General features: G+C 36.3%; 1 pseudogene; it reads left to right on the top strand.

Annotated features, from left to right (window-relative positions):
• The first annotated feature begins 13,801 nt into the window (after positions 1-13,801).
• LOC144295232 (small ribosomal subunit protein mS33 pseudogene) lies at positions 13,802-14,925 on the top strand (annotated as a pseudogene).
• Positions 14,926-27,521: the final 12,596 nt, after the last annotated feature.

Raw genomic sequence — 27,521 nt, 5'->3', positions numbered from 1 at the left:
GTGTCCGCTCTTTCCCAAGCATTTTGCTAGAAAACTTCTATAAGTTGTCCGATTTAATTCCCTTTTATCATCACACAGCCGTGACCGATATGTCATTTAATTTTTCTAAGATGCGGCTCCAGCTCAGAGAGGTTAAGCAGTTTACCCAAGGTCACATCCCTGATGCCAGCTGCACTCGTGACACTGTAACTGCCGCACGCTGAGGCTTTACTGTATTCAGCAATTTAATTTACACAAACTGTCTCCTCTGTGCCTCACAGCAACCCCAGGGCGCAGCATGTGAAAAGAGATGCTTAGAGAGATGAGGAAATGTGCCTAAAGCCTCATATTCCCAAGGCCAGTGCTGGGAGTTGAACACAGGGAGTCCATCTCTGGAGTCTTTTTACCTCCTCCCTGTGATGATCACGAGACACAGGCTCGCATCTCCCAAGGACTCCAGGGATGCGCAAGTCTGTTCCTGACAAAGACACAGGGATCAAAGAGAATCCAGGCAGGGAGACTCAGTATGCGAATAAAAGCCCTTTGCTTATAATTCTATTTGCTCTGTGTTAACTCCTACTAGTTAAGTTAAAACAAAAAACAAAAAACAACTCAGCGGTATACATATAGTGAAAGAATAAGGATTTAGAAAGCAGAAAGCATTTGGTTCAAATGCGACTTTTTTTTTTTTTTTTTTTTTTTTTGCGGTGTAACCAAACCTCAGTTTCATTATCTTTTTTTTTTTTTTTTAAGATTTTTAAAAATTTGTATTTATTGGAGAGAGAGCCAGAGAGCACAGGAGGAGGGAGAAGCAGACTCCCCACTGAGCAGGGAGCCAGGCGCTGGGCTCCGTCCCAGGACCCCGGGATCATGACCCCAGTGGGAGGCAGACACTCAACTGACTGAGCCACCCGGGTGCCCCTAACTTTTAAGGTTGTGGGGGATGCTTCCAGTAGGCCATAGGGGAGTGGGGGGCTTACATGAGATGCACATGCCCAGCTCCTGTCACAGGGTAGGCACTTGATAAATGTTAGGTTTTTTTTTTTTTTTACGTTATTTTTTGATCAGTGTCATAATACGATTTTAAATGGTTGTTTTGAGTTAGGTGTGTCAGCTAATATTTTTATCTATTTTTATTTTTTCATTTTCTGTGGTACTCTTTGGAGGGTACATGGAGAGGCCGTAATAAGAGAATGCACTAGCGAATGACAAAAAGAAAATACAGCACTAAGGGATGTTTTCAGACACTGAAGCACTGAAGGAGGGAAGAAGGAGGTCAATGTTAACAAGATTTTCAACTGTAAGATTCTCTGGCCATCAGAGACCTCAGTGAAAGCTGAGAGGAGCACATCCGATGTCTCAGGGAAAAATACTTGTTTCTGCTTCTGAACGGAAAGGACACATCTGGTCCCTGTTTCAGATGAACATGATCATGATTGTGTTCCCTTAAGATCACTCAGCTATCCGGCTCACTCTCATTTGGGAAAACAAACAAGTAAAGAAACACATGCATTTACTGAGGCTCAATATGAAAGAAATACGTTTGATGAAGAAAACCGATGCTAAACAAAATGACCGTGAGAACTATGCATGGGCTGGTGATTCTACTGGGCCCTTCCTCCTGGAAGAGGAGCCTACCTGCGTTCTCCATGAATGAAGAGCAGAGCTGGCCAATGCTGGTTACACCTGAGGCTGAACCATATGTGGGGAACGCTTTGGGCTTCTACTTAAGAGGACACGACATTGCAATCCCATTTTTGCTCACTCCCAATAGGGTTATTTCGGGCAAGTAGCTTCAATATTCTGAATTTCTCCTCATTTAGAAAGTGTAAAACCATAGGTCTCAAACTTTATGGTACTTAAAAATCCCAACAAACATGTTTTAAAACAGCCTTACACAGGTTCCATTCTTTCCCATAAAGATGTGTAGGTCGGGGGGGTAGGGCCCAGGAACTAAAACCATTTTAAGTAACAGACTTAAAGTATTCTTTCATAAATGTTTAAATACTTCATGTTCATGCTTTAGGGAACATTGACATTGATGTCTTTCAAGTTTATTATGGAGATTTTATATATATATATATAATATATTTTATATTTTATATATATTATATATTTATATATATATAAATCAGAATAATAGAACTGTAGATATGTATATCCAATATATAATGGATATATATATATATATATATATGTATATCCACAGTTCTATTATTCTGATAGTTCTCCACAGTTACTATTAGTTCTTTCTCGCAAAAATCATGTTTTGCAATTTTAGTATTAAAATTTTGTGAACCATGAACACGTTTCCTAGGTTGGTGTCAGGGATCACTCTCATTCTCATACTTTTCCAGTTTCCATATGCTGCCTATACCCTCTTCAAAGAATTAGGCTTGGCCCTTTGATTCTCTTTAATAGACTTAACAGAGTTAGAAAATTTGAAATGGATCATTAAGAGCTTAGGGAAATATTAAATTTTCAGTTTGAGGTGTATTTAAATTACTTTAAAATGACTTGTTATTCTCAGCAGTTTTGCTTAAATGATAACATTGAAGTCAAATGAAGGGAGAAAAGAATACACCGTCCCCTACCCCATTTCTTCCAGCTCATAAATGTGCCCCATATTGTTGAATAGCATATCTACAATTAAACAAATTGTGCATTTTACTTTAACTTAGGGATTAAGACTTAATGTTCAATTTAAATGGGTCTTGTAATGTTTCCAAATCCTAGAGGTAAAAAACATTTAATTTTTCTTAATGCACTGAGGAAATGAAAAGCAACAATAGCTTTTGCTTAGCACTGGGAGCCCTGCTCTGTTTTCCTGTTGTTACACTTGCTTGCCCATCCCTGGTTCAACGGCATGGTATTGTCTAGGGACAAGAGGAGAAAATCTGTAGAAAGCAATAAGTCCTAGAGCAGAGAAGAGAAACGTGTGCCAGATTTTCAAGTTAAAACTGAATTTTGGAAGAGATTTGCAAAATCCTTGTTGGCTACTATGCCTTATTTATTGCGTGACATTTTTAGGCTCAAATATGCTCTTGGCAGATTTTTGGTTAAAAAAAAAAATCATGGGAAAAGGATTTGCAAATGACAGATCTGATAAAAGGTTAGTAGCCAAAATATATAAAGAACTTGCAAAACCCAATACCCAAAAAACAAATAATCCAGTTTAAAAATAAGCAGAAGACATGAATAGACATTTTTCTGAAGAATACCTACAGATGGCAAACAGACGCATGAAAAAATGCTCAACGTCGCTCATCATCAGGGAAATACAAATGAAATACAAATGAAAACCACAAGGAGATATCACCTCACACCTGTCAGAATGGCTGAAATCAACAAAACAGGAAATAACAGATGTTGGCGAGGATGCAGAGAAAAGGGAAACTGCATGCACTGTTGGTGGGAATGCAAACTGGTGCAGCCACTCTGGAAAACAGTATGGAGGCTCCTCGGAAAGTTAAAAATAGAACTACCCTATGATCCAGCAACTGCGTCGTAGGCATTTACCCAATGAATACAAAAATACTAATTTGAGGGATACCTGCACTCTGACGTTTATAACAATATCAACAATAGATAAATTATGAAAAGAACCCAAATGCCCACCGACTAGTGAATGGATAAAGAAGTGGTGTATAGACAGAATGGAATATTACTCAGCCATAAAAAAGGAATGAAACCTTGTATTTTCAACAACTTGCATGGAGCTAGGGACTATAAAGCAAAGTGAAATAAGTCAGTCAGAGAAAGACAAATACCATCTGACTTCACACATATGTGGAATTTAAGGAACAAAATAAATGAACATGGGGAAAAAGAGGTAAACCAAGAAACAGACTCTTAACTATGGAGAACAAATGGATGGTACCAAAGGGGAGGTGGACAGGGGCATGTGTTAAATTGGTGATGGATATCAAGGAGGGCACTTGTGGTGAGCACTGGCTGTTGTATGTAAGTGATGAATCTATACTCATTTCTATACTTGAAACTAATACTACACTGTGCATTAATTAACTAACTGGAATTGAAATAAAAACTTGGGAAAAAAATTCCAGGGGTGCCTGGCTGGCTTAGTTGGCACAGCATGTGATCCTTGATCTTGGAATCATGAGCTCAAGCCCTGTGTTAGGTGCAGAGGGGCTCAGTGGGTTAAGTGTCTGCCCTCAGCTCAGATGATGATCTTGGGGTTTGGGGTTAGAGCCCTGCACTGGGCTCCCTGCTCTGCAGGGAGTCTGCTTCTTCCTTACCCTCTGCCCCTCCTATTCATGCTCTTTCTCTCTCAAATAAATAAATAAAACCTTTAAAAATATTTATTAAAAAAAAAAGAAAAACAGGACTAGAGCAACAGGCAGAGAGTATAGAATTTAATTGAAATAAGAGTTGATGATGAAAACTTGATAATCCACTGTACTTGGCTATCAGCCCTTATTTTTTGAGATGGGAAAAATAAATGAAATACAAACAAATGAAAAAAAATAAGGATTCTTTGGCACAAGCTCTTCCAAAAAATGGAGGAAAGTGGGAAGAAACAAAAATCTACTGAAGGAATGTTTCTCAAGAAGGCAAGATGTTTGACTGAAGAAAATTTTCCTTGCCCTATTGAATCATGAAAAGAAAAGGAATGAGAAGCAAAAACAAACAAACACATGCTTGGAGGAAAAATAATAACAAATCCTTTGACAATCTCAAGACAAGTAGTTAGTGTACTGACATCAGGGATTATAAAAGGTAAAATGATTTCTACTCATACATTTATTATTATAGAACATATTTGAATAGAAGACTGGGGAAGGGGTAGGAGGAAAGAAACTAAGCTGAATTGAGCTCAACTGAGTTTGATTGTGCTCGGTCTTTTGTGTGCAAAAATTTTTATATAAGGAATCTATCATCTATCTATCCATCTAATTTAACCTAACCTTCTAACAATCCTTTTAAAAGATTATTATTTTTTAAAAAAAGATTATTTTGCTTGTTGTAAAGTTGAAAAATCAGAACCTCAATGGGATGATGTAACTTCCCCAAGTTCATACAACTAAGTTTCAAGAAATTCTAACCTGAGATAGCTTATCATAGATGCTTTCATTATAATGTGTTATCTGTCTGAAGGGATCAGGAATTAATTCATTGTGTTGAGCAATTTCAACATGTACTTCTTGAGTTGAGTTGCAGACATTATCTCATTTCACTGTGATATCAATTTTGAGAATAAGTGCTAACTTATAAATGAGGAAGAAAGGTTAAATCCAGGTTTTCCAAACATTGATCCATATATTAGTATTATTTGTAAAATTTTCACACTCCCTAAATTAGAAAAAAAATGATGTAGAAAAATAAGAAACATAGTAAAATGATTTTCTGTGAAACTCATTTTCTCCCTATTTTGTGAGTTAAAGTCATTTCTTTTCATGCTTGAAATTTTTGTAGAAAGATAGCAGTATCATGTACACTTATTGTTTTATTTTTTAAAGATTTTATTTATTTATTCATGACAAACACACACACACACACACACACACATACACACACACACAGAGAGAGAGAGAGGCAGAGACACAAGCAGAGGGAGAAGCAGGCTCCATGCAGGGAGCCCGACGTGGGACTTGATCCCAGGTCTTCAGGATCAGGCCCTGGGCTGAGGGCAGCACTTAACTGCTGAGCCACCTGGGCTGCTCACGCTTATTGTTTTAATGTGAAATTTCAAAGTCAGCAATTAAAATATTATTCTTTTAAAATATACTCTGTATTCATTAAGATATAATTCCAATGACAAAGAGAAATATTTCTAATTAATTAGACCTAAGAGTAAACTTTTAACAAGTTTTATTTGACATTTTATTGGGAAAAAAAGACACCTTCATTTTTTAATTTTTTTAAGATTGATTTATTTATTTTGAGAGACCGAGCATGAGCACAAGAAGAAGAGGGAGAGGGAGAGAGAATCTCAAGCAGACTCTACCTGAGCAGGAGCCCTCCATCTCAAAACCCTTAGATCATGATCTGAGTCAAAATCAAGTCAGAGGCCTAACCAACTGCACCACCCAAGCACTCTGAGAGGCCTTTAAAAGACTGATGAAACAATAAAAAGAACCATATTTCAAATTTTATGGTAGAAATGATTCTACTAGATTCCAAATCTTTTCTCAAATGAGATTTTTTTTTTTTTTTTTTTTTTAGAGAGAGAGAGAGAGAAAGAGAGTGAAAGGGAGTATGTAGGGGTGGGAGGGGAAGGGAATAGAAGAGAGAGAGAGAGAGAGAGAGAGAGAGAAGATTCTCTTAAGATTCTCTCTTAAGCAGGCTCCATAGTCAGCTTGGAGCCTGATGAGCTTGATATCATAACTCTGAGACAATGACCTGAGCCAAAATTAAAAGTGGGATGCTTAACTGAGGCATCCAGGTGCCCTCAAATGAGATTTTTATTTTCATTTGGAAAAATTGAGCATTTACTTTCCTTTTCAATTTTCCTTTATCCAAAGTTCATAGCTTTAGTAATAATAAGCAGGCTTTAATTCTTCTCTGTCCACCATCATTTTAAAAATAATTGCTTATGAATAGAACCCTCCCTGATACACAATAAATTTTATTTGAAGGAAATAAATGGGACAGGATTTCTGTAGAACTGAACAGCTCACGAAAGGTTTGGATCTTACAAAATCCATCAAAATCTTTAATTAAACCTTTTTAAACTTCTTGAATGGCTGCACTAACCCCTTAAATTGTCATCCTATTCACCTCTCCTCCTGTCTACAAAGCACAAAATGACATAACTCTTTAAAAACATAAATGAAATCATGGCACCCCCCCAAAAAAAAATGGTTTCTCATGTAATCAATAAAATATCCTCATCATGGTGTATTAGACCTGACTGTGCCTTTCTCGTCCTCATCTACTACCTATTATCTATGACTCACTTGGTTCCAGTCACTTGGTTCCAGCCACCTCCTTGATGTGCCTGGAGCTCCCAAATATCCCATCTCAGAGTCTTTGCACTGTTTTCCTTTTCCATAACTGCTCTTCTTCCAATATCAAATGTCTCACTCATTTTAGGCTTCATCCAAATATCACCTTATCAGAAATGTGTGCAATGATTATTCTATCTAAAATAGTATCTCTATCACCCTACTTCTGTCACTTGTTATCTCCATGCCTTTCTTTATCGATGCCTGTATAGTTCCATATCTTCAAAATATGTATGATGAGACCTTACAGTATCTATTGATTTGTTGATTTTTTGGCTGCCAAAAATATAATCTACCTGCGAGTGGGAATTTTATCTGTCTATGGCTATATTTGTAGGGTTTGGCACAAAGTAATGGCTCAATAAATAATGTGGGAATAAGTCCCATTGCTTCCTTTTCATAGTACTATCATGATAATCACTCTGAAATTAGTTTAATATATTTTCAGTCTAAATCTGGTTCTATCCTTGCAGGGTAATTAGCCTTGTGAACCGAGGCAAGTCATTCATCCTCCCTAACGTTAATCACCCTTTCCTATAAACTAATAAGATCCACACCTGCCTTCCTCACCTCACAAGATTGCTAGCAGGACCAAATGAGAAAGCAGAAGGTGAAAATGCCTTATAAACTTCCAAGTACAGTTCTAAAATGATCAAATGTAAAAAGGCAACCGAGGCATACCAAGTACAGCTATGGTTTGTATATAAACTGGCCTGGTTCTATAATTTAATATCTTATTAAGAGAAATACATGGAATGGTGCACTGAACAATCTTCTTAGGATTGCAGCTTTTTACATCAATTTTCTAGGTACAATTGATAATACATTTTTTTTTTCTGTGTAATCATTTGTTTAATTTAATGTTTGGTATTCCTACAAGATTTTTAGTGTGTGTGTGTGTGTGTGTGTGTATCAACACCTCTTCAGATTAATTAAATAATGGGTACATAGACCCACTAGAATAATGAACTGACACATTTAAAAAACTCAAGGTTACTGTCAATGGCAATACAGGGTTAAGCTGAGTGATGAGGAAGTATTCAGAAAAGAAGGTGGGTGTTTGAGTTACACATTTAAAATTTAATGGATATAATGGTGTTCTTACTTTATTCTTCCTTTCCAATTTACCAGACTTCCTCAGAGAAAGTATTAAAGAAATTAGACAAGATTAAAGAATCTGTTTTCATGGAAAATCAAAGAAAAGAGAGGCATAAATTATCCTAATCAGAAATCAGAATGGTGCAAGGACTTACAATAGGGATAGGCCGATAGATGATGATAGATAGATAGATAGATAGATAGATAGATAGATAGATAGATGATAGATAATAGAAGATAAATGACAATGATTTATACATATAAATGTAGTATAATGTAGTATACATATGTTTCAGATTGACTATATTATTTATGTTATCCACACAAAGAATATATGTTGACTTACTCAAGCTCTTATGAAAGTAGAGCTGAGATTAAAGTGAGGAAACCATTGTTGCCTCAACTATCTTGGCAATGAAATGTTAGATACGACACCTGCATTTGAATAATCAGAAGTTAGTATTACAAGTATGGATTTCTGAATCATACCCTAGATTTACTGCTCAAGAAAATCTCTCGAGCTAGATGCTAAGGAAGCTGTTTTTTTATCATGTACTCAATGAATCAACACACTCAATTTTAAGAATCACTGCCATATATATGTCATACCACCTATGTAATCAATACTCTTTTTAGATATTTTCCCTTTATATGAGCTCTAACTTGTTATCCAAATGTGTCTTGCTCCAAGAAAAAAAAAACAATGGCTTACATATTCCTTACAAAGGAGGTATTTATTCCCTAGTACTGACTGTTTTTCCAGCTAGTACTGAGGCAAATTTGTTTTTTTTCTCCCTCTTCATCTACCTCTTGCATAGCAAACAGCATGCCAGACTGTCATTTAGTCTTCGGACTGGCAACTTAATGGGCTTTATGTCTTCTTCCTGCTTGAATGTATAATAATATTTTAGGTGGTAACTGACAACTGAAAATAATAATGATCACTCTCATAATCACCTAATCATCCTCCATGTGGGATGCCTGTGATGAGATCTCCATAGCAACAGCCCCTTTTGGAAGCTTCTGGTGTCGTTGTTTTTGGCTATATGCTTGTAAATCATAATCAACTGTGATATTATTTTTCCTTGAAAGTAAGTTTTGATACTGACATGTATTTTAAGTATTGCTGAAACCTGAAGATGTCTATTGGGGTGGAGATAAAAAGGAACTGGAGCTTTGATCATGAAGAAGAAGATTCGAGGGATGTTAAAGTATAATTTTCAAAAAAGGAAAAAAATCATTATTCCAAAATGTACACATATCAAAGACTTGTTCAATTCATTAATTAAGAAAAAAAAACCCACTAAGATGTTGTGCACAGTTCAAAGTGCACTTGGAAAGCTAAGTATATATAAAAAAATTAACAAAAAAAATGCCAGGTTAAGAGTGCTGGTTTATACGGAAACCTAATTAATGTCCAGCAAACCATGAACCACAGCCTCTTGGGTTATCTCTTCCACCAGAAAGAAATTATTTGTCTTCCAATGTACAAAAAATCTGCAAGTCAATATCTGTCTTTACATAATTATAATATCCCAGTCAATACAAATTCTAGCAAAACTGGAAGCCCAGAATAGTACTAAAAAAAAAAAAAAAAAAAAAACCCTCATAATCTGTTTATTTCCAAGTTTCAGATAATTTTTTTCCAACAGGAGGAAATAAGCTTCAGGAGAAATAAGTTTGTCTTCATCTAATTCAGAGTGCATTGTGAAGTAATGATTAGGCCACTATCAATGGTTATAAAAGGGCTCATACAGTGGCAATTTGCAATGAGCTAGCTGTTGGATAGATCATTAAAGGACTTCGATTTAGATGATTTCTTGACTATAATATAGAGTTTGCTTCAGGCTCTTCTGTGTCTATAAGGGAGATTAAGAAATACAGCTGGGATGAAATTCAGGGAAGAAGTTCTGTTTCAAATCCTTTAGAAAAAAAAAAAAGGCCAAATTCCACAGTGATTCTTATTTCAGTATCAAAAACTACTTTCTGAGGGGCCATACCTATGGGCCATTCTGGGTTGAATCTCCAAATTAAACCCTTAATAAAGAGATGGAGAACTAAAGAGAATGAAGTGAAAAATTCCATCATGTCGCCCTTTGTTCTTATAATTCCAGAGGCTCCTAATTGCTTATTGTCCAAATTTCCCCTGAAGGCTGACATCAGGCACTGCAGGATCTGGTTTCTGGCTATTTCTCTGACCTCTCCTCCCACCACTCACTGCTCCCAAGGCTCTCTAGCCTCAGTCACTGGGCACAGACTTTTAAAATACGCTATGACCATTCCCAAGAACTGTAGCTGCCATTCAGTTTATCTATGCGCCAGACACATTTCTTTATCTTTTTTATTGTGGCAAACAAATAAGTGCATTACATGAAGTCTACCCTCTTTGCAAATTTTCAAGGACACAGTTCACGATTGTTAACTATAAGCACAATGTTGTAAGGCACATCTCTAGAAATTTTCATCTTGTATGACTGGATCCCTAAAGCCCTTGAACAACTGCCAATGTCCCCCTCCCCTGACCCCTGTAACCTCTATTCTGCTTCTTGCTTCTGAGAGTTTGACTACTTTAGATAAGGCACCCGAGACTTAATATGAATAAGAATTTAGCCTTTTTCAGTGCCTTAACAATGTTTAGTAGGCGCTGCATAAATATTTTCCGAATGAATGAAATAAGATTAAGTAATGAAATAAAAATTTTATCCTATTGTCTTTCTTGGGGTCATTTATTGACTCTTAAGTAAAAAGTGATTTTGAGTGACCAAACTCCATTGTTTACAGTATTTTTTCCTGTTTATTCTGAGCTATTATATTCAAAAGATTTTGTTATAAAAGCAGATCTCTAATTTTGAAAGTAGTTAAAACCCTAGGGGAAACAAGGGAAAAAATAGGCAAGAAAGGAAAGAAGAATATATAGGATTTTATTATTGTTACTGATTTCACCTATAAAATTTAGGCAATTCAAGATTTTGATGCATGGCTTGAGAACACTACGGATCAGGAACATGGGCTAAATGAAATATTAAAATGATATAGTATAATGTGTCTTTCGAGTAACACCTTCATTTATTAAGTAAGATAGGTGCTTGTAAACTTATGTGTAGAAGCCTTTGGGAAGACACTTATGCTAAATTTACTAAAGCTACATTGTGTACAAAAAAAAAAAGAGATAGAAACTAGACAATGAAAAAAATAATATCGTAAGCTACTATTGCCTAAGAGAGCTAAACTGGGAAAATAATGTAGCTAATCCTTGCTGGTAACATCCCATTCACTGAAAGTGGTTATTTGCCAAATATAACCAAATTTTGATAAAAAAAAAATTCTGTGGAAGTATCTTTTCTTGTACTAAGTTCTATGCATATCTGACAAGTGTAGGGTAATTAGGTAAATTGCTTAGAGTAACATACTCATGTAGATCACTGCCATCAAAACCAAAAATAGGCCCCCCAAAAATACTGTTTCTCATTACTGGCAAAGAATGAAAAGTGATATAACCCATTTTTTATTTTGTAGGAAATGATTCAACAGGCTCCAAATCACTGGGCGTGTAGAGACACAACGTGATTTCATTAGACTTTGGGTGTAAAACTACATAGACTCACTACTGATTCATTCAATTGGTATGGAGGGGGAAGCACAGGGGAACATCACTCTAGAAACATATAATTCACATTTTATCTTGATCTTTGCTATTGTTTTTCTAGCCTCTATTTCATTTATTTCTCCTCTAACCTTTATTACTTCCTTTGATAAGTTAGGTCTTAGTCCATTCTTCCTCTTCTAGTTTCTTGAGGTATAAAAGTTAAGTTCTTTATCGAGACCTCCTTTCTTATTGTAGGTGTTTATCACAATAAAACTCCTTTTCAGGGCTACTTTTGTTGCATTGCACAAATTTTGTTTTGTTGTGATTTCATTTTTGTTTTCTGAAAAGATAAAAAGAAATTGACAAAGTCTTAACCAGACTAAGAAAAAAGAAAAGAGTCAAAAAATAAAATTATAAATGAAAGAGAAGACATCACAATGGACACTACAGATCTACAAAGAATTGTGAGACTACTGTGAAGAACTACACACCAACATGCCAGTCAGCCAAGAAAAAATGGAGAAATTCCCAGAAACATGCAACCTATTTTGACTGAATCAGGAGGAAACAGAATATCTGAGCAGATCAATAATGAATAAAGGAGCTGCTTTAGCAAACTCCATTCAACAACACATTAAAAGGATTATATACCATGATCGAGTAAAATGTATCCCTTGAATGCAAGAGTGGTTCAATTTGTGAATCAATAAATGTGATACATGTCATTAACAAATTAAGGATAAAAATCATATGATCATCTCAATAGATGAATAAAGAGCATTTGACAAAAAGCCAACATTCTTTGTGATTAAAAAAGGAAACTGTCAAAAGTTAGATACAGAAGGAATGTACTTCAATGTAATAAAGTTTATATCTGACATACCCATAGCTAACATCCAACCCAATGGTGAAAACAAAATCTTTTCATCCAAAATCAGGAATAAGACAAGGTTGCCTACTCAGACTACTTCTATTCATCATAGACAGGGAGCCAGAGCAGTGAAATTAATCACAATGAGGTATCACCTCATACTTCCTAGAATGGCTATTATTGAACATCTAAAAGATAACCAGTGTTAGCGATAATATGGGGAAAAGGGAACTCTGGTATACTGTGGTAGGAATATAATTTGGTATAGCCATTAGGGAAAATAGTATAAAAGTTCCTCAAAAAATTAAAAATAGGGGATCCCTGGGTGACTCAGTGGCTTAGGGCCTGACTTTGACTCGGGGAGTGATCCCAGGGTCCTGGGATTGAGTCCCTCATTGGGCTGCCTGCATGGAGCCTGCTTCTTCCTCTACCTGTGTCTCTGCCTCTCTCTTTGGGTGTCTCTCATGAATAAATAAATAAAATATTTTAAAAAATTAAAAATAAAACTACTGTATGATCGAACAATTCTACTTCTGGATATTTTTCCAAAACAATCGAAATCTGGATCTTAAACACATACCTTCACTCATGATCATTAAGGATTATTCACAGTAGCCAAGATATGGAAACAACATAAATATCAATCAGTAGATGAATATATTTTTAAAATGTGGTATATACATACAATGGAGTATTATTTGGCCTTTACAAAGAAGGAAATTTTGCCATTTGTGACAATGTGGATGAACTTGGAGGACATAATACTGAGTGAAATAAGCCAAATGCAGATAGATAAAAACTATATGATCTCACTTATATGTGGACTCTAAAATAATCAAACCGACAGATACAGAGAATTGATGGTGATTGCAAGGGCCTGGCAAGAGGAAGAAACGAGGAGGTGATGATCAAAGGGTACAAAATTTCAGTTATGCAAAATAAAGACGATCTAGAGAGATTTACTACACAGCATAGTGTCAATATCTAATAATACTGTATTATAGGTCTTTAGTGTAAAGTTCTTACCATGCATACTAACCTCCTGGGGGAAAGAGGAAACTGAAAGATGATATACATGTCATGGGCCTTCATGGTGACAATGTTATGTGAGTTTGCTCAAACTCATTGAGTTCTGTACATTAAAAATGCTTTTACTTAGGGGCGCGTGGGAGAGGAAGGTCGCGAGGAGGAGGCAGCCCAGCCCACTCCTGCCCACACAATGGAGCAAGAGTTGAGAAGGAAGTGAATCTGAGAACGGGAGTGCTGAAAGGAAAAGGAGGAAGCAAGGCTTGCAGGGCCTCTTGCTGCTCAGGAAATGTCTTCCCTTTCAGAATATGCCTTGCGCATGACTGGTCTGAGCGCCTGGCTCTTCGGTGAAATTGCCAGGCCTACTGACTCCAAATCAATGAAAGTAGTGAAACTGTTTAGTGAGCAGCCTTTGGCCAAGAGGAAGGAGACTTCTGACTGGTATCCAAATCACAACACTTATTTTGCACTCATGGGGACACTATGTTTCCTTGGCCTCTATAGAGATGAGCATCAGGACTTCAAGGATGAGCAGCTGTGTCTCAAGAAGCTTCATGGCAAAGGAAAACCTAGGAAAGGAGAAGGGAAAAGAGCCACAAAAAAGAAATAGTGCTGGTCCATCAGAAGAGAAAAGTTCTTCCTCAGCAGCTGACCACAGAAGAAGGTGTATTTATCTTTCTACTTGCTGGAGGAGTGTGAGCTTCCGAGACTGAAGAGTATTTGGAGGAACACGATCATTTCTGTGTTGAAGTCCAATTCAGTCGAGTTGTAACTGGTTCCTTGGACACTTTCTAATTCTGCAAAGTTATTCTGGCTTTGGTTTTATACTGTGAGGTTTACCTCTTTCTCTGGAGAAATGAATGCATAGGTGGTTGAAGACAGACTCACTTGGGGTGGGAATGGAAGGTTGGGATCATGGGAGGAGACTCGTTAAATGAGCATCGTTTCATCTCCCCAGGATCCCATTACACCAGCCCTTACCTCTGCCATCCCTCTGGCCCTTAAACCACTGTCTCCACCACCAAGCTCACAGTTTCTGAACCCTCCATGTCTCCTTGGAGAGTAGTATCTACTGAGCTAGATTTGGGGGAAAGGCTGTACCTGCTAAGAGAGTACTGAGTGTACACTACTTGCTGTACATAAGGTACTGGGGCCCTAGTAATACCATGGTTAGCAAGAGAAAACAGTCCCTACCTCATGGAACTTTCAGGCTTGTGTAAAAGATTAATATCATTACATAAATAAAATTGTTTAAATGCTACAGAGGATCCCTAGGTGGCTCAGCAGTTTAGTGCCTGCCTTTGGCCCAGGGTGTCATCCTGGAGTCCCAGGATCAAGTCCCACATCAGGCTCCCTGCATGGAGCCTCTTCTCCCTCTGCCTGTGTCTCTGCCTCTCTCTCTCTCTCTCTGTCTCTCATGAATAAATAAATATATATTTTTTTAAAAATGCTAAAAAAACAAAAAAATAAAAATGCTTTTACTTATAAATCATACCTCATAAGGTAATTTGAAAACAAAGGGGAAAATTTCAAAGAAAATAAAGTTTAAAAAATGTGTAATTCAATTATCCTTTTACCTTTTCCAATTATATAACCCTACATACCTCGTACCTGCTAAGAAATTATCCTCTGTTATGAGCTTATAGATATATGGGTATTGATTTGAACAAGTAATATTCTGGTTAGATATAGGGAAAATATTTCATTCAGTGTTTCAAATATAACTCCATTATTGAATGAAGGAAAATAATCACTCTGAGAGCCTTCAGGAGATACATTCCCTGCCAGTGAAAAAGGTTGTTAAAACTCCTTTGAAAATAAAGAAGCCAGTGATAAAACTGTTCTAAGTTGATCATGTATTTAAATCAGGTTGGTATAATAATGTGAATTCATGCCCTTAAAGGATAGGAATCACACAATTCTCAAGATAAGGTCATTTTTATGAAGAATAGCACTGAATAAATTTACCAATTTAGATAAACTCCAAGGAACATGTCTGTCGTGTGCATTTTTTTCATTTCTACTCCCTTTTATATTTACTTGTATCATATATCTTTTTCCTTTTCCTCTTTCCTTCCTTTCTTTTTCTATCCTTCATATACTTTCATATAATATGAGGCACTTTATTAGGCAAATTAAATAATGAGCAACTGAAAAAAAAATAATGAGCAACTGGATGCAAGTCAAACAGTGGATGTGGTTCAGTAGATGCAGGTCAAAAAAGTTGGTTAAATAAGTTTAGCTTATTTCAAGCTGTTGGGATTCAATTCTGGAAAAGAATAGGGAAAGTCTGGGTTCTGCCTGAGAAGACTAACGTGTGCCTTAGAAAACTTACTACACTCACGTGCCTGTGTTCAAGGTCACTTCCCCTACATTAAATACTACTCATCCCCAAATCATTAATCAGTTATAACATCTACCTTGGAGATCTCTGGTTCCATTCATCTACCTCAAGCTCCCTTACCATAGTTTCCTGTTTTAATTTATTTACTTATTATTAATAGCATATATCTTGCTTTCGATTTGCTCTTATACTCTGTGAAAAAAAAAATCTGCTTATATCTCAATATCTTAACTGGATCTTCATTGTCACCAGTGCCCTAGAATAGATTGTCTTCCTGCACTTGGAGTTCTTGGGGGAACAACTCCTTTTAATACTCATGTGAGTCTGTCTATGTAATTTAATTATAACCACAAGTATTCATTCATTTGGGTTAAGGAAGTTATTTTCCTCTGCCTCTCTTTTTAAAGATTTATTTATTTACTTGATAGAGAATGCGGGCAAGGTCGGGGCAGAGGAAGAGGGATTCAAGAACCTCAAAACTGGGGTCATATCACTAGGGATAGGTATAAATCCATGCTAAATGTATTTGAATCTATTTTTTATTTTTTATATATGCTGCATATGAAAAAATATTAAATGATCTATCAAAAAACATCTGTACTGGGCAGCCTGGGTGGCTTAGCGCTGCCTTCAGCCTGGGGCATGACCCTGGAGACCCGGGATCGAGTCCACGTCGGGCTCCCTGCATGGAGCCTGCTTCTCCCTCTGCCTGTGTCTCTGCCTCTCTCTCTCTCTCTCTCTGTCTCTCCCATGAATAAATAAATAAAATATTAAAAAACAAAACAAAACATCTGTACTTCCCACCAGTTAAAAAGTAATATAGTAACATATATAATAATTAGTAATATAGTAATAATGTAGTAATACTATATAGGTATAATTAAAGCTTACTTTACTTCCCACCCTGAATTATACTGTATTTATCTGTGGGTTTTATTTGTTTTGCCATTTGTTTTGTTTTGCATTTCTCTCTTGGATTATTGATTACTAGTGTTAGTCATGGTCCTCTAGCAGGGAGCAATTTTGCAAGCATCAGACCAAAAACTTGACATTTAGTAAAGGTTACTGCACAATAAAAGCCCATTGTATAACCATTCAACATACTTCAAGGGTAGTTAGGTGATTGTAAAGTAATACTTAAGACTGATGGATACATCGGAAATGCTATACATTTAAAGTGAAAGAAAATACATTATTATGTAGTATTACGAAAAAACTAATGGTAGCTTAAACTTTATATCATATTTGCTTATTTCTGTCATATCACATTTTCTTTGAAATACATATTTACTTGATTAGTTATTCCTAGAGCCTTTCTCTCTTCGATAAGTTTGCAAATGAGTTAGACGGTGTGAAGACCTTAATTGAACAGACTGCAATTGAACAAAACACACAAACAAGTAAACCTACTGTATCTAGAGTGTAAACAGATTCTAGACTTCACAGATTTTTGAAAATATTGTTTTCTCTAACTTTAATACACTTAAATTTCTACATGGCTGCCTTCAGTAATGTTTTGCCCGTCAATGGTCCCAGGTAACTTCCCGCAGAGGCAAAGGATGCATCACATCAGAAAGTGAAACCATCTCACTTTTCGACAATTCTGAATGACCTCTTTTATGTCAGTTATCCCACTTCATTCATTCAGGAAAATAAGCAATTGGAACAAAACGGGGCTACTATTTATTATATGATTGAAAAGGTCAGAAGGAAGTGGGGATTCTTAATCCAAACCATGCACTATAGAATAATGATGCTGAGTCACTTCCAAAATCCTGAAGAATCTTCTGGGTCTTTGCCAAGAGATCCTTCTATGATTGGTAGTTTTTCGTTGTCACAGAGTGGTATGTGTGACACCAGCCTTCCACTTATGTAATCATTCCTTCACAACATTTGATCAATCCCCCCATGTCCTGTTCCTGTGTTAGGCTCCACACAACTTAACAGATTTGACCGTAAAGCAAGGAGTTAGATGCAGTTCACAAAGGAACATGTCTTTTAGTACTAATTTTGCTCTTTGTGTTTAATGGTTCCTAAATTGATGGCCAAAATCCTAGGGTTTTACCTTTTTACTCCTCAACAGGGCAAGTTTTATTTTTATTTTTATTTTTATTTTTATTTTTATTTTTATTTTTATTTTTATTTTTATTTTTATTTATTTATTTATTTTATTTATTTTTTTTCAGGGCAAGGTTTAAAATATAAAGTTGTCTCACATTTTACATTGTGTTTTTAGCATCTTGGTCATCAAAATCAATCTGTAATAAATCCCAAACCTTGCCTTGTCACTTCCCTCTGCTTTTCTTTTTTGTGTTTTATTTCTGAGCTCATCCCGCAGGCTGCCTACCGTCCCATCAACTAACAAGGAAACTATGAGGGCAGTTTGCTCAAAGCTCCTATTCTCTGAAAAACACTTCCCAAGTATAGCCTTAGCAGGATTGGTGGAAGGGCTCTGAGACTCAATGTGTGATATTCATCACTGGAAAGAGAGGTAATGAATGAGCTGTAGTCCCTTCAGGCCATTCACAGTTGTTTTATGCCTTCTTAGTGAAACCAACTGGAACACTTTAAGAATGACAAAGCATATTGGACTTGTCAGAGCCAGGGCGACTGGTTGTTTCTCTGCCCTAGGAGAAAATATTGTCATAAATGATCAGGGCTTAATCCTTTTCAGAACACTTGCACGTTAATGAACCTTTTCCTCTCTTCCTAGCAAACCACTTTATTCTAGAATATATTCTATGCCTTCATATCTGTAGCTCTATATTTTCATAGATATCCCTATTTCTACCTCTATTCCCATTAATCACTCCATAAATATTGCCACTTATCAAAACATGTTATATGCTAATTGTATATTTAAATTTGCAAAGCACATTTGTTATAGGAACAATTTATAAATGAGAACCGATGTCTTATTGCCAATGGATGCCCTCAAGGGACCAGAAGTCAAAGACCCACACCAGGCTTGGCTGGTCAGAAACTGTAGGTCTTGGCCAACTTTCTTCACTCTTGGCCTGGGTTTCTGAATCAACCAAATAAAGAAATGGACTAAGTGATCACTGACATCTCTTCCAACTCTAGTCATCATTTCATTACATTGATATGGTAGGGAGATTATAGCAGCTCAATAATCAGGTTCAGCAAACATGTACAAAGAAAGATATTTAAGAAGGAAAATTTTTCTGAGAAAGGAAAGGGTCCATGAGGCTGAAGTAACTCTAATGTCTATACCCTTTTGTTCATGGTGACATCAATTCTGGATTCATTTTCATTTTTTTGAGAGTAAATATTTAACCATTTTCAGTAAATTTTTTCTTAGCTGGGTTTGTTATTTAACTACAAATTGTTTTATGGGGACACCTGGGTGGCTCAATGGTTAAGCATCTGCCTTTGGCTCAGGGCATGATCCTGGAGTCCTGAGGTCGAGTCCCACATCGGGCTCCCTGCATAGGGCCTGCTTCTCTCTCTGCCTATGCCTCTGTCTCTCTCTCTCTCTCTCATGAATACATAAATAAAAAATCTTTAAAAAAATAAAAAAAATAAAATTTCTTTTGGAAATATTACCAATAGCACAAGCTAAAAGTACCTTTTGGAGAAAAATTAAGTGTAGATAGAAATAGGCAGAGGCTATAGGAGAAAATATTAGTAGGGAGACAACATATGTTGAGGAGAACCTCACTGATTTGTGTAGTAGTCAAGTACCCAGCAGACCACACAGAGAATATCAAAGGTTTCCTCTGAAGAGGGTTTAATGGAAGGATTGCTTCCAGAGGTATAAGCAAAGGTAAAAGTTAAAGTTAGGTACTCACAGTTTGCATATTCAGTGTGAAGAGGACAGGAGCAATCATGAAGACACCGTTGCCACATCTAGACCTAAAATTAAAGAGGCATGAATAAAACTACTGCAGCCAGCAGAGAAATAATGGAAAGTAAGCCACTCACCAGAAGCTGGCCTGTTGGGACACAGTCACCATTGGATCCATAGTAAAGCAACAAAGGAATGACAAGGACAAGGCATGGGAATCATTAATCAACTTTTCTCCTCCTTTATTTTCTGATATCCTACAAGTCCCTTCCATTGGCTGTCTGCACTCCACAGGGTGATAGAACCCAAATGGCATAGGTTATAGTGTGAGAGCAAGTTAAAGAGAGTGATAAATAAATATGCAAAATAAACAGAATTGTTAGAACATCCAATCAGTCCTGCCATTCAGCATCCATTCACATCCTCTACTTGAAGAAGAAATTCACATTCCACCCCCCTACCCCATCACCACCACTGCCAATAAACATGGTTTTATTGGACTATCCCAGTTATGGCAGGATGTTGTCAATTCATTCATATTTTCAGCAGGAATTTAAATTGTAAAGTGACGTACCATGGATGATACTCTATATAAAATTTAAGAGAAAAGAATTACAATAAATGACAACAAAAACATTGCTGCTGTGATTTTGCTTCTCTAGCAGGCATTAAGCTGAATTACAACAGTATAGATTTTTTTCCATCACTCATTTCATTTTATTCTTACCTCTTCTAACAACTCAGCAGGTTGACTTTATTATTTCTCACAGAAATATCTTCCTTATCGAATTATTTCAATCATGTATTTCCTTATTAGTAAATTATTATTTTTTTTTTAGTAAATTATTTTTCTACAGTTCTCACTGACAAATATTATTTGGGAATAAATGTACTATAACATGACTAGTGAATCCTATATATTCCAGACATAGTTGTCATTGCCACCACTGTAGAGTGGCAACCCCATTTCTCTTTGGTGATCAGAATCAATTGTCCCAGGCAGTACAGCAGCCCCTTCAACGTTTGTTGGTTCAGTTACATGAAGGGACTAAAATGATTTCCATTCCACCTCATATTAGATGAAGATTCTATTCAACTCTTAGGGTTTCTTTGCCTTAACTTTATATTATTCCCAGGAATTCCATGTAAAACATCTATACATACTCTGCTAGGTATTTCCTCTCTAGCTTTTCTTATGAAAGAAAATGGAATTCCATCTTTTATAACTATTCGCAACTGAAACTTGAAATTGTATCTTAGTCTGCTGATAGTATGTGAGGAATTAACTGAGCTGATAATATTAATGATTTATTGAGCATCATTTTATAAATTAAAATGCTCAATCTAGAGTAGACAGCAACATGTCATTAATACATGCCAGATGATTGAGTGGTATTATGTACATAAATTGTAACCCGAAGCTGCAAGGAAAATTGTATATTATTTAACACTTGTGTGCCAGGAACAATTTTTAATCCTTTGATTACAATTGTGATGCATTAATCATATTTTTCCTGCGGAGTATATATAATACTAATATATCTTTGTTTATAAATAAAACTGAAATGCAAGACAGTAAATAAATTCTCATGGGCCTTAACACAAATGGCTGAATGGTGACCTGAATATAGAACATTCTATTTTAGGGATCCCTGGGTGGCGCAATGGTTTAGTGCCTGCCTTTGGCCCAGGGCATCCTGGAGACCCGGGATCAAATCCCACATCAGGGATCCTGATGCATGGAGCCTGCTTCTCCCTCTGCCTGTGTCTCTGCCTCTCTCTCTCTCTCTCTCTCTCTCTCTCTGTGACTATCATACATAAATAAGTAAAAATTAAAAAGAAAAAGAACATTCTATTTTAAGTTTCATGTTCCTTTTAGTACAGAATGAAGTTTTCTATCTGCCAAAGTACTGATTGTTGTTCCTCCAAATTCTGCACATAATAGGACTTAGTAACTTAGAGGAAATTTTATTTAAAGATATCTTAATTCTACTTTCAAAGTGGAAATTTCGAAGAGAAGTTAAGGCAAATGAATTTCAGTATCATGTCAGACCCAGGGTCTTTAAACACTATCATTCCACACAAAGAAGCCTGAAATTGCCTGAGAAGAGAAGTTAATAGTTGAGGAATGTGCCATAAAAAATACTAACACTATAAATGGCAATTCAGATATGATCCCATAAAGAGGAAGGTAATGATTTAAAACTGTGTTTAAAATGATTTCTTAAGAGTTAAAGCTACTTTTGGGGGGAATAACTTTTATACAGCCAATTATTCTGAAAATGGCAATCAAGAAAATGGTATCAATGTGAACTCATTTCATTCGGTTTTAAGTGAAAGTTGTCGAGATTAATATTGTCTGGGAGAAAGGACACTCGATGAACTAATGCTAGCAAGCACCCACAGGCGGGTGAAGAGTCACCTGATGTCAGAGTCACCTCCCCACTACCTGGAACCGTCTGAAGCTATTCCTCTGAACAGAGCACATTCCAGCAGAGGGACTCAGGTGAGCTGTATTTCTTCTTTTATTTTCTTGGCTCTCAGCAGTCAAGCTCTTTCAAGCTCTTACATTATCTCACCTGCGGAATCACCCTGGGGGGAAATGTGGATAAATTACCAAGTCACAGATGATAAATGCAAGAAAACTCTTGGGAGGTACTTTCACTTCCCCAAGGACGGTGGGTGCCCAGGGACCAAGATTGTCCTAAGTGGCTGATGGGAACCTTGCAGCTGGAAGACATGTTCCAACCAACTGGCTGGTTTGTCACTGGATCTTTGATTTTATCGAAAAGTTACTGCTCTGTCCAGACAATCAGCAGAATGAAGTGTATTCGGTCACCCAGAATATTCCATGATTTTTCTATGTGCGGTGCTGTGGAGTAAAAAAGGACACTCTGTCGGTATAATTGTAATAAAAATAATAATGTTGGACAATTTGTACTGAATGCTTTCCATGTCTCACCAGCTAAGCCTTTATAATAATCCTAAGAGAATCTTATTTGTTGTCACTATTTATATACAATGAAAAAGCGGATTAGAGAGGCTAAATGACTTCCTAAGGTTTTCTGTGTACCCAAAGAGCCTCCTCCTTCAAATGCAATTGTATTTATAATTGTATATTATATAGAAATATTTTATTTTATACAAATATGCTTATAGATATTATATGTTAATAAATTATTTTAAATATGTAAAATAGTTTAAATATATGTATTTATAACATATAAATAATATATAATATAATTAATTAACTATATGTATTTATATAGTGTTATATTATATATTTCTCTTTAAAATTTTGCCCAGATTATCTCATTTGTTCCCTGCAGCTACTCATTTTAAAGTAGAAGAAACTGTCTTAAAGAATATATTTGTCCTAGCATAGAATTGTAATTGCCCACTTGAGACCATTTTAATCAGTGATCTGAAATGTGTCCAAGAGGACTCTGCATCCCTATAAACAACTAGTTCACTTTTTCAAAGAGTATTTTATCTCTTGAGATAACTCAGGTTTGGAGGGAAGTCCTCTTAATATTTAAATATTGAGTGACCAGTAAGCTGTACAGAGAGATTCTCTAGAATCAAGGGCTGTGAATGGATTTTTATTATAATTAGAACACATCATATGCTTTAATTATTAATTGTAGAACATTTTTAGAAATTATTTTAGTCTATATATTTCAGTTAATTAGCTTTAGTTAGTGTACGTATTATATTGAGCAATACTCTAATGTGAATTTTAAGCGTTAGCTATGTATTACTGATGATGAAAGCTATAGATTATAGAGTAGACTAAAATATAAAAAGGCTGAGATGCTTCCTGCAAACCATGGGAGAATGGGGGGTCTATATTCTATTTCAGTGAAGGAAAGATGACTAAATGGCAGTTGTAGAGAAAGTGAAATGAAGGGTAGCCTAAATGCAAGTGTCCTCTCTGGTAGGGGAAAGGGCCTTTCTTGCAAGGATTTTTCTCTTTGGACTGGTGGTTTTAAAATATGGCACATTTATTATCCAGAGAACATTCAGAAAATGGGCTTTGGGATTCTGTGATTTCTTCAAGAATAAGCCATTATTAGTGATTTGAAATATGGCCATAATTTTAGTGATGGTACATTGAAAGGTGTATCCCTGCGTATGTAGAACCTTATCACATATGTAACATAATTTAATGTCCAAAGTGAAGTTGACAGAGGAGAAACAAGTAATTCCATTTTATTGTGCAGATACCTAAGGCTCACATAAAGTTAAGCTGCTCCTCACTGCTAAAACAGGACATGTGATGCTGATTTTTTTGTCAGTCAGATTAGAGTCAGGGCACAAAACTATCCTATGATTTTAATGGAAAAAATAATATCATAAAGTACTAAGTAGAAACAGGTCATTAATTCTTAAGAGATTAAAAAAAAAAAAAAAACCTGCAAAGACTGTGGGAACAGTCACTATCTCAATGGCTGAGGCACAGTGTCCAAGAAAGAGACACACCTAATAGATGATCATCCTCAGCACACCATTTTAAGATTTTGTCGGATAGGCTATGCCCACTAAACAGTGAAGTTTATGAATCTGGCACAGGAGGGGGCTGGCAAATGGGAAAACACTCGTAGTGATGCCAGATGAACTCACTAAGAAGTGGCCGTTGTCATGGAAAGCCATGGGAAGGGGCCACCCTAGATGTTCCACACCGGTGGCTGCTGCATCACGCAGAAGCCAGAAGAGGAGCACACCTGGACCAGTTAAGGAAACACTTTGCTCCTTCAGTGGTCATCCCGTACCCTCTAACAAAAAAGTATAATACTGTGCCACCTGGCAAACGAGAAAGGTTTATAGGTTCTAGCTGTGGTATCCTAAAGCAGGGCAAAGGAGATTAAATTTAAATTGAAGAATAAATTGATAACTGGAAGATCATCTCATAAGGGTGTTTTATGAATGAAAGATAGATGTTTTGGAAAAAAATGTGAGAAGAGATATAAGATGGCATTGTCAATTTGCCATTAAATTGCAAATTCTATGAGTATAATACACTGCTCTCTGCTTAATATGGCCAGAGTATCCAGAAATTCATTTATCCATGTGATGGTTATTTTTATGTGTCAAACTGATTGAGATGTCCGTATATCTGTGAAAATGTTATTTCTGGGTAGGTCTCTGAGGGCGTTTCTGTAGAGGATTAGCATTTAGATAGGTAGACTGAGAGCAAAGAAGATTGTCCTCACCAATGTGGGTAGGCATCCTCCAATCTACCCAGGATCTTAATAGGAATTAAAAAAAAAAAAAAAAAAAAAGATGAAGAAGAGTGGATTTAATCTTTGCTTGTGCTGAGACATTCATCTTTTCCTGTCTTTGAACATCGGTACTCCTTCTTCTCTGGCCTTTGGATTCAGAGCAGGACTTACCTCATTGCCCTCCCGCCCCTTCTTAGGCTGACAGATTTGGACTGGAACTGCACACCAGCTTGCAGATGGCAAACCAGGAGACTTCTCTTCCTCCATAATCACATGAAGCAATCCCTTATAACCAATCTCTTTTTATATATTTCCATATAACTTACTGATTCCACTTTTCTGGAGAACTCTGATCAATATAATCATTTTATATTTATTCATCCATTTATTCATTTATGTATCGACCAACAAATATTTATTTACCAACTTTGTGAAATTTAATGTCATTGATTAACCAATATATTCATTAACCCAACTCTATTTGTAAGTCAGTGTTATGAGTACTGAGTGATTATTTATGAACAAAATTGATAGTTTACAAATCTAGCCACCATGGCCACAAAGAGTTGGCATTCTGACAGGGGTTGGAGATGAAGCAACTAGTAAAATTAAATAAATAAATAAATAATAAATAATAAATATTAATTGGAGCTAAATGATATAGGAAAAAATGAAGCAGAGATATAGGATAGGAATTCTAGGGGATTTTGCAATTTTAAATCCAGTAGTCAGAGAAATCCTCACTGAGAAAGTGACATTTGTGTGATACATTAAAAGAGATGGTAAGGAAGCCATGGGTATATTCCCAGGAAGAATGACACAGGCACCTAGGAGAGGAGTATATGTAGTATATTTGAGGAAGAGCAAGGAGTCCATGGTGGCAGGGTGGGTAGAGGGACAATGGTAGTATATTAAACCACAATCTGGGAGGATGAGATTGTAGAGAGCTATAGAAGATATACTAGGGCTTTTAAATTTTGTTTTTTGAGTGGAGTGACAAGATTTATATTCTAAAGCAGCTAAATTCATATACTGTGTTGAGAAAAAAACTATCTGGGAACATAGAAGTTGAAAAATAAAAACAGGAGACTATAACAATAATCCGGGTAAGATATGATAGATAATTGGACTATGTCAGCAATGAGATCCATAAAAAGTATTTTTTTTTCTTTTTAGTTAAATAATATTTATCTTGTATTCTTGTTATCAACTCAATACTCAGGGCTCTCCCAAATTCCTATGTTGAAATCCTAACCACCACTGTACTGGTATTAGGAGGTGGAGCCATTGGGAAGTAACTAGGCCACGAGGGTGGAGCCCTCAATGAAGGATTAGTGCCTTATAAGAAGACAAAGGAGAGTATGCTTGCTCTCTCTTTCTCTCTTTCTCTCTCTCAGGTAAGAAAACAGGGAGAAAGCAGCAATTTACAAGTCAGGAAGCAGCTGTCAACAAACACCGGCTCTGATAGTCCTTTGAACCTGGACTTCCCAGCCTCCAGAACTGTGAAAAAAGATTGTTAAGCCACTTAGTGTAGGTAATTTGTTACAGCAGTCCGCTGACTAGGACAACTCTGAATCAAGACTTGAGATGTAATCATCGAATAAGAACAGTCAATTATTCTATTAAGCAAACATTCAAAACTTAATTGTCTAAAGAGGTACTAACTTTCAGGACGCCTGGGTGGCTCACTGGTTGAGCGTCTGCCTTTGACCCAGGGTCCGTGATCGAGTCCCACATTGGGCTCCCTGCATGGAGCCTGCTTCTCCCTCTGCCTGTGTCTCTGCTTCTCTCTTTGTGTGTCTCTCATGAATAAATAAATAAAATCTTTTTTTTTTTTTTTTGTTTAAAGTACTAACTTTCAAAGAAAGGTAAAATTTGTAGCTAGAGTGTCATTCCTTATAAAAATTTTAAATCTTTTTTTCCTCTGTTAATGGCTTCAGAATCTAGAACCATCATTAGAATACTAAATTATAAATTTTATCTAATCCAAGATTATATTTTATACATTAGAACGCTGCCTTGCTGGTACATATAGCAAATGCTCCTCACAAATGAGCTTATGCAGAATGGGAAAAGGTATCGGTGTATGTCATAAAGAGTTCCAAGGAGATAATCACCTGCAGGCACTGCTCAGTTTTAAGTCCCAAAGGTGTCAAAAGATTATTTTTGTTTTCATTTTTTAATTCATTTTTCTCTGCAAGGCTTTCCTTTATTGACTTGATTCTCAGACATAGTGGCCCAGAGTTGCAACAAAGATGTGCGCTAGTGTTGAAGCTTACTTCCCTTTAACTTTGTAACCTCAGTAAAAGTATATTTCTCACTCAATAATTCTAGCAAAATCTCCAGAATCGATCTGGTTTGGCCTAGTTTGGATCACATTAACTAGTGAATGAATTACTGTGGCAATGGAGATATAATTCCTATTGGCTAGATCTGGATTATCTCCACCATCAAAAAGTTGAGCTCTTATCTCCTCAGAGCCAAATTAACTGAAAATGGAGTAAATTTCCCAAATAATGAAGAATATCCAGTAATTGATGTGAATCATAGAAGCTTTAGTTTTATATATAGGAAGATTAAATAATTGGTGTCAAATCACAAAGTGGTTCTACTAACAAA

This window comes from Canis aureus, chromosome 23, assembly GCF_053574225.1.
Source record: "Canis aureus isolate CA01 chromosome 23, VMU_Caureus_v.1.0, whole genome shotgun sequence".
Classification (NCBI taxonomy): domain Eukaryota; kingdom Metazoa; phylum Chordata; class Mammalia; order Carnivora; family Canidae; genus Canis; species Canis aureus.
The sequence above is the reverse complement of the archived record's forward strand: the minus strand, read 5'-3'. Positions and strand labels throughout refer to the sequence as shown.